Source organism: Loxodonta africana, chromosome 11, assembly GCF_030014295.1.
Source record: "Loxodonta africana isolate mLoxAfr1 chromosome 11, mLoxAfr1.hap2, whole genome shotgun sequence".
Taxonomy (NCBI): Eukaryota; Metazoa; Chordata; class Mammalia; order Proboscidea; family Elephantidae; genus Loxodonta; species Loxodonta africana.
In genome coordinates this window covers 47,473,503-47,480,258 of record NC_087352.1, presented here as the reverse complement: position 1 = coordinate 47,480,258, position 6,756 = coordinate 47,473,503, and positions in this window count along the sequence as shown.

Here is a 6,756-nt window from a genome sequence, read left to right as displayed (position 1 = left end):
TCTACTATCATAATAAAGATTGTCATTAAAGTATTTACTAATATGGAGGAATTTTCTGGCACCCAAGAACTCAAGGATGCTTTGAACTTTTGCTCTTCTAGCTACTGATTTGTATAGCTTGTGTGTGAAATGATGATGTTGAAATTTCCTTGATATAGTGCTAACCCTACGAATTTTTTATGATTAGGCTTTGTTAAAATAATAATGATAATTGGCTTTCAACCCTGCCTGTGGATCTGTTCAGAATGTAGTTTTGCTCGTAGAAGAGTATTAGTTCGAGCTTGTAATTTTGAACCTCCAACTTTTTCAAAAAGGGTTTCCCCTACCTCGGAATCAATGAGTAACAACACCTGGGACTCCAGACAAACCCAATATATTTCTCACAAACAAAGCCAACTAGCAATATCTTACTTGGAAGAAAGGCACTGATGATTGCTCCCTCCCAGCATCTGGAGAGGCCTATTTGTGAGCACCATGTTTCTATTCATTGTAAGTGCATTACAGTCTCCTGTTCACCCAAATCATTGTCATAGGACCCTTACCATTATTGTTGGATTTCATGGGTCTCCTGGGCCAGATGGAAAGAGTTAATTCTTGAACAAATAGAAAATTTCAATGCAATCGATGTATTCTTACACAGTCAAGAAAAGCCTTGATGACTTTGCTAAAAACACTTGGGCGATTTGAGGCAGATAATATTTTCCTAGTGGCTCTAAGAGCTGGATTGTATTGGGGGTAAAGGAAAGCAAAGGAAAGTTTTCTGAGACTTTATAACACACTCAGGGGATTCTGTTTCATGTAGCCTCAGTAGGGGACCACCCTAGGTGCTTCATAAAATTGACTTCCACCACCACAAGAATAAATTTTGGTTAAATCCAGAGCTTGTATGAGAACTTTCTTATTTGCTGACTCAGATATAATAGATTAGTACCAGTAACACTTGCCAATCCTTTCCATACAAACAGCTAACACACTGCTAATTTTATAGGTCTTAAGACTAAAGGCCACCGCTTGTCTGTCAGTTTATTGTACAGTGGTGGCTTGTGTGTTGCTGTAATGCTGGAATCTATGTCACTAGTATTTAAAAAACCAGCAGCGTCACCCATGGTGGACAGATTTCAGCAGAGCTTCCAAACTAAGACTAGGAAGAAACAGCTAGTGATCTACTCCCAAATATTAGCCAATAAAAACCTAATGGATCACGACAGAACATTGTCCAATTCATTTTTGGTGGACACATCACCAGGGATCAATAGCTGGAGGAGGACATAATGTTTGGTGAAGTAGAGGGCCAGTAGAGGGCTGTATGTTAGCGTTGACTCAACAGCAGCTATCTGTCTATTGATCTAAGAATAAAGAGGATTATTAGGAATGAAAAGGAATGTTCCTAGGCACCCTTGGAAGCTGTAGACTCCTACCATTCCTCTGAAGGACTCTAACAATTTAGAAAGATAAAAGAAAGCCAGCTTGTTATATGCGTTATTTACCTGAATGACACCTGCCAGAAAGAGGCTTTGGCTCTTATGATGTGCATCTATTTGATTTCTTTCTGTGTTTTAATTCTGGCCTAAAGGTTTTATTTGCTGCTATCTATAATGTTATTTTTATAGAAATTTACACTGATAACTACTGCGAGGCATTGTATTTGGAAGTAAGGAAAAAAACACACGCACACAAAACTGGCCTGAAACTTCAAGATGAGGCACGGGAGAAAAGTCTGTTTGGAAATCTTAATCTGTTCTCTTAACATACTGTTCTGTTCTTTCTCTGTGGAAGTTAAAAAAACAGATAGGCACATGGCTTTTTAATTTCTTGCATTTCAGCTCAAATCTTCCAAAATTTCCCAGAACCATTAATCTTGAACCTTGCATGAGCCAAATAGATTTTTCAGGCTGTACACTTCAATTGTCTTTGTCAAAACATGCATTTTCATTGTAATAGGGAAAGATATTGAATTATATTTGTTGGCACTTTGTAGAGTCTGATTTTATTTTCAGAAGAAGCACTGTGTCATTCCTAGTCAGGGCAAGTGAGTTTATTCCATTTATTTCTAAATAGCATTGCTTAGGCCCTTGAGTATATAGGGTATATTATTTAGAATGCTCTTAACTACAAGTAATAGGATATCTGACTAAAAATTACTTAAACGATATGTTATTTGTTGTTAGCTGCCGCTGAGTCAACTCCAACTCATGGTGGCCTTACATAGACCAGAACAAAACATTGCCTGGTCCTGCATCGTTCTCACAATTGCCAGTATGTTCAAGTCCACCGCTGTGGCTATTGTGTCAATCCATCATACGGAGGGTCTCCCATACCCTTGTTGGCCATCTACTTCACCAAACATCCAGTGATTGATCTGTCCTGATGACACATCCAAAGCAAGTGAGTCAGACAATGTTCTGTTGTGATCCATAATGTTTTCATTGGCCATTTTTCAGAACTAGATCACCAGGCCTTTCTTCCTAGTCTGCCTTAGTCTGATAGCTCTGCTGAAACCTGTCCACCATTGTTAACCCTCTTGGTATTTGAAATACTGTCGGCATAGCTTCCAGCACTATAGCAACATGCAAACCACCAGAGTATGACAAACTGGCAGATGGCTGGTGGTTAAAAAATATGGGTTGATTATTTTCTCTCATAACAAGAAGTCCAGAGGTGAGTGCTTTTAGGTTTGTTTTAAGCATCCGATAATGTTATCCAGGATCCAATTTCCTTCAGTTTGTAAGCTCTGCTATCCTCAGTATATCAGCGATGTCTACATTTATGGATACGAGATGGCTGTAGCAGCTTCCTGTATCATATCCTCATAAAATTGTCTTCGAACTCAGGAAAAGAGCAGGGTTGACAGGAGTGGAACGGGAGTTGCATCCAAGAGGGCACCTTGCGCTTGCCTCTTCTTTCTTTCCTCAGTAGAAAATAGTTTTCAAAAGACCCCTCCCATTACTTTCCTTTATGCTTATTGACCATAAAACCCCCAAACCAAACCCATTGCAATTGAGTCAACTCCAACTCACAGTGACCCTATAGGACAGAGCAGAACTGCCCCATAAAGTTTCTAAGACTATAAATCTTTATGGAAGCAGGCTGCCACATCCTGCTGGAGAGGCTGGTGGGTTTGAACTGCTGACATTTCGGTTAGCAGGCAAAGATTTAACCACTGCACCACCACGGCTCCTTTTTATTCACAATAACAGTGTTGTATTTCTGTCCCTAGTTGAAATAAAAGCTAGGAAAGTGAGTATCAAGCATTTTAGCCTGTCCCTGGAATCTAGCTCTTCCTATAAGGAAGAAGGGTTGAGGGGATAGCCTCAGGAGAGTGAGTCGACATCGCCTGGCTCTCAGGAAAAATTGTCTGACTCCCTTGTGCTGATTTCTTTTCTTGGTATTTACCCTAATGAAACCCAGGCAACAACTCCATGTCCACCATCCAAAGGAAAGAGCAACAATATAACACCCATACTTTCTATTGTATTCAATAATCTTAGGGAAGACATTTAGTTCTTTGTATTTCTTAAAGAAATACAAATTTGTCATTGTTGATTAATTACTACTTTCTTCTTGGAAGTCAAGTGAGGAGAGTTTTTTGGCAACATGTTCTTTTGGTTTTCTTCCAATTTCCTTGGCTGTTTCTTCAAAATTGTTTCTTAGCCTTTTCTTTCTTGTCTGTCCTTTAAATATTACTGTTGTCTCGGGTGAACTGGGTTCTTGAAATACCGCTCTTCTCACACTGCTCATCATTGCTGTGTAATCTCAGGTCCTCATTTGGCAGCAATTACAGCCTAAATGACTTGTTGACTTCCAGATCTTGATCTCTAGCTTGTATTTCTGTAATGAGCTCTAGATTAGTATATCCAACTATTACTGGGTGAGCATTTTTATTGGTTGTCTCATTAATACTTCAAAGTCAGATGTTCCAGATGGAATTCATCTTTCCTTCTCTTTGCACCAAGCCTCGCCCGGTATGCTTCACATCCTTTATTCAGCAAATGTCTCCCCAGATCTTCCCTGTTGTCCAAGCTACCTCTTTCATCTCTCGTATCTAACCATCCCAAAGTCCTGTCGATTGTGCCTCCTAGATATTTCCCTTAACTCATTTATGTAGACACTGCCTGAGGTCAACCACTTCTAAAGTTTTGCCTTCAATATTCATCATACATCCTCTTAATTGCATTTTGGGCCACCATCATTCTCCCCTCAAATCCGTACTCTTTCCTGCTGTAGCCCAAAGTCAGGACACTTGTACTGAAATTCACATCTGATTAAGAGGTTTCCCTTGTTTAAAATTGGCTTCACACAACCCTCAGGATGGAAATCCAGACCCTTAGTATGTCAGCACGGGGTCTTCAGTGGCCTTTAACCTTTTTTGGTCCACAGACCTCTTTCCGTTTCTGAGGAGGGCTGTTACGCCTCTCCCAGGAGAAAAGCACAGTTATATACATGTCCTTTACACACAGTGAAGGGGACACTTGAAACTCGGGAACTTGTGGACAGCTAATAACTGCTGATGCCGTTCCAGTCTTTTTCAAGCTCCTTTAAGATTATGTGCCTATGTGTATTAAAGTACTTTTAATGCCATGTGCTGATTTTCTGTTCATATGTCTGTCTTCACATTTTTCTGTAAGAATTTGAAAACATGATCTAGGTCTTTGTAGCTACAGAACCTAATGTGTCTGATGCATAATCATCATCTAAAAAGTGTTTGCTGAATCAATAATTGGAAATGTCTTTCTTCTGTCAATGTCTGTGTTTGTGGTCAATATAGTGTACGATTTTAATCTATCTAGTTGTCTTTGCATTGACTTATAGTGACCCATATGTTTCAGAGTAGAACTGTGCTCCATAGGGTTTTCAGTGGCTGATTTTTTGGCAGTAGGTTGCCAGGTCTTTCTTCCGAGGAGCCTCTGGGTGGACGCCAAAGTCCATCCTTTCGGTTAGCAGCCAAGCACAGTAACCATTTGCACCATCCAGGGACTCCTCTTTTTTTTTTTTTTTTTAATTTACTTCTTTTTCTCTTGTTGTTGTTGAGAATACACATAGCAGAACATACACCAATTCAATAGTTTCCACATGTGCAATTCAGTGACATTGATTATATTCTTTGAGTTGTGCAACCATTCTCATCCTCCTTATCTGAGTTGGTTCTCCCCCATTGGCATAAACTCACAGCCCCCCAAGTTTCCTGTCTGATCTTTTGAGCTGCTGTTGTCAGTTTGATCCCATAGTTACAGATCTTAAAAGAGTACAATACTCCAGGCAGACATTCTTTACCAGTTAAGCTAAACTGTTTGGTTTTAAGAAGACTTCAAGGGATATTTTTGGTTTCAGGTTTAAGATTTAAAGCTTAGGGCAATAGTTTCAGGGGTTCTATAGCTCCAGAAAGCCTGGATTCCATGAGAATTTGAAATTCTTCTGCATTTTTTTCCCTTTTGGATCAGGATTCTTCCATAGAACCTTTGATCAAAATGTTCAGTAATGGTAGCTGAGCACCATCCTATTCTTCTGGTCCCATAGCAAAGGAGGCAGTTGTTCCTGGAGGCAATTAGCCACACGTTCCACACAGTCCCTGTTCTAAGGGCTCTTCTTAACATGTAAACCAAACTCACTGCCGTCGAGTTGATTCCAACTCCTGGCGACCCTACAGGACAGAGTAGAACTGCCCCATAGAGTTTCCAGGGAGTGCCTGGTGGATTTGAACTGCCGACCTCTTGGTTAGCAGCCATAGCACTTAACCACTACGCCACCAAGGTTTCCTCTTAACATATAAACAGGTTACTTTAAAGCCTATATCTGTATCTGTATTTTAATGATATCACATTTTCATCATGTGATAGAGATTCTTATCACGTATTTTCCCTTTCAGTGGAAGTATCTGAGGACCTGGCAGAATTGCAGTCAGACCCTACTATTCAAACTTATTGTTACAAATCTCTCCAAATGTGGTAGTAATCACTTGGTGTTGGCGGAGTAAACGCCCGGAAGAGGATCACACATACTCTCAGCTCTTGATAATGCTCTGTAAGAGGGAGTAAGTTCACCTCCATCCAATTCTGTACTTACTCTCTTTTATCCTTAAAAAATTTTTTTCATATAAAAGATGTCTCCAGAAATCCTCTCCCTCTCTTAACAAGGTATTCATTGACTATATATTTTATATTGTGAAGGCAACTCCATGGTTTTAAATCATTTTAGACTATCTGGAAAATTACCTAAGAAATTTCCCTAACATTCAGCATCAAGCTGAACTAGACACTTAAACGAAAATAACATGAATGATATTCAAAGAACACTCCGTGTAAACAGTCAAATTGCAAACATAGTTTTAAAGAAGATTATAAATGCACTGCATTCAAACAACTGCATGGAAATTTATGTCTTAAATATGACAGAACAAAAAATGAATGGATGGATGCTCACACAGGGAAAGGCTGATGTGGAGGCCTTTCCTAAGCACAGAAGATCTTTCTGGCCTAGGTAACAGCTATGGTTTTTTAGAATGGTCATCATACATGTTGGTTTAAGTTAACAGGGCAGGTACTTTTCTGTTGCGTATGGGAGAGTGACCTGCTTTTTAAAAAACTACAAGAATGGCTGGAGTGAAATTATTAAGCACCTGCTCTCTGGAGTTAGAATGCCAGGATCCAAAGCCCAGTTCTCCAATGTAGCAGCTGTGTGAGTCTGGGAAGGCCATTCAATCTCCCTGCACCCACTTTCCTCATCTGTAAATTGGGAACAATAATAGTACTTACTTGAAAA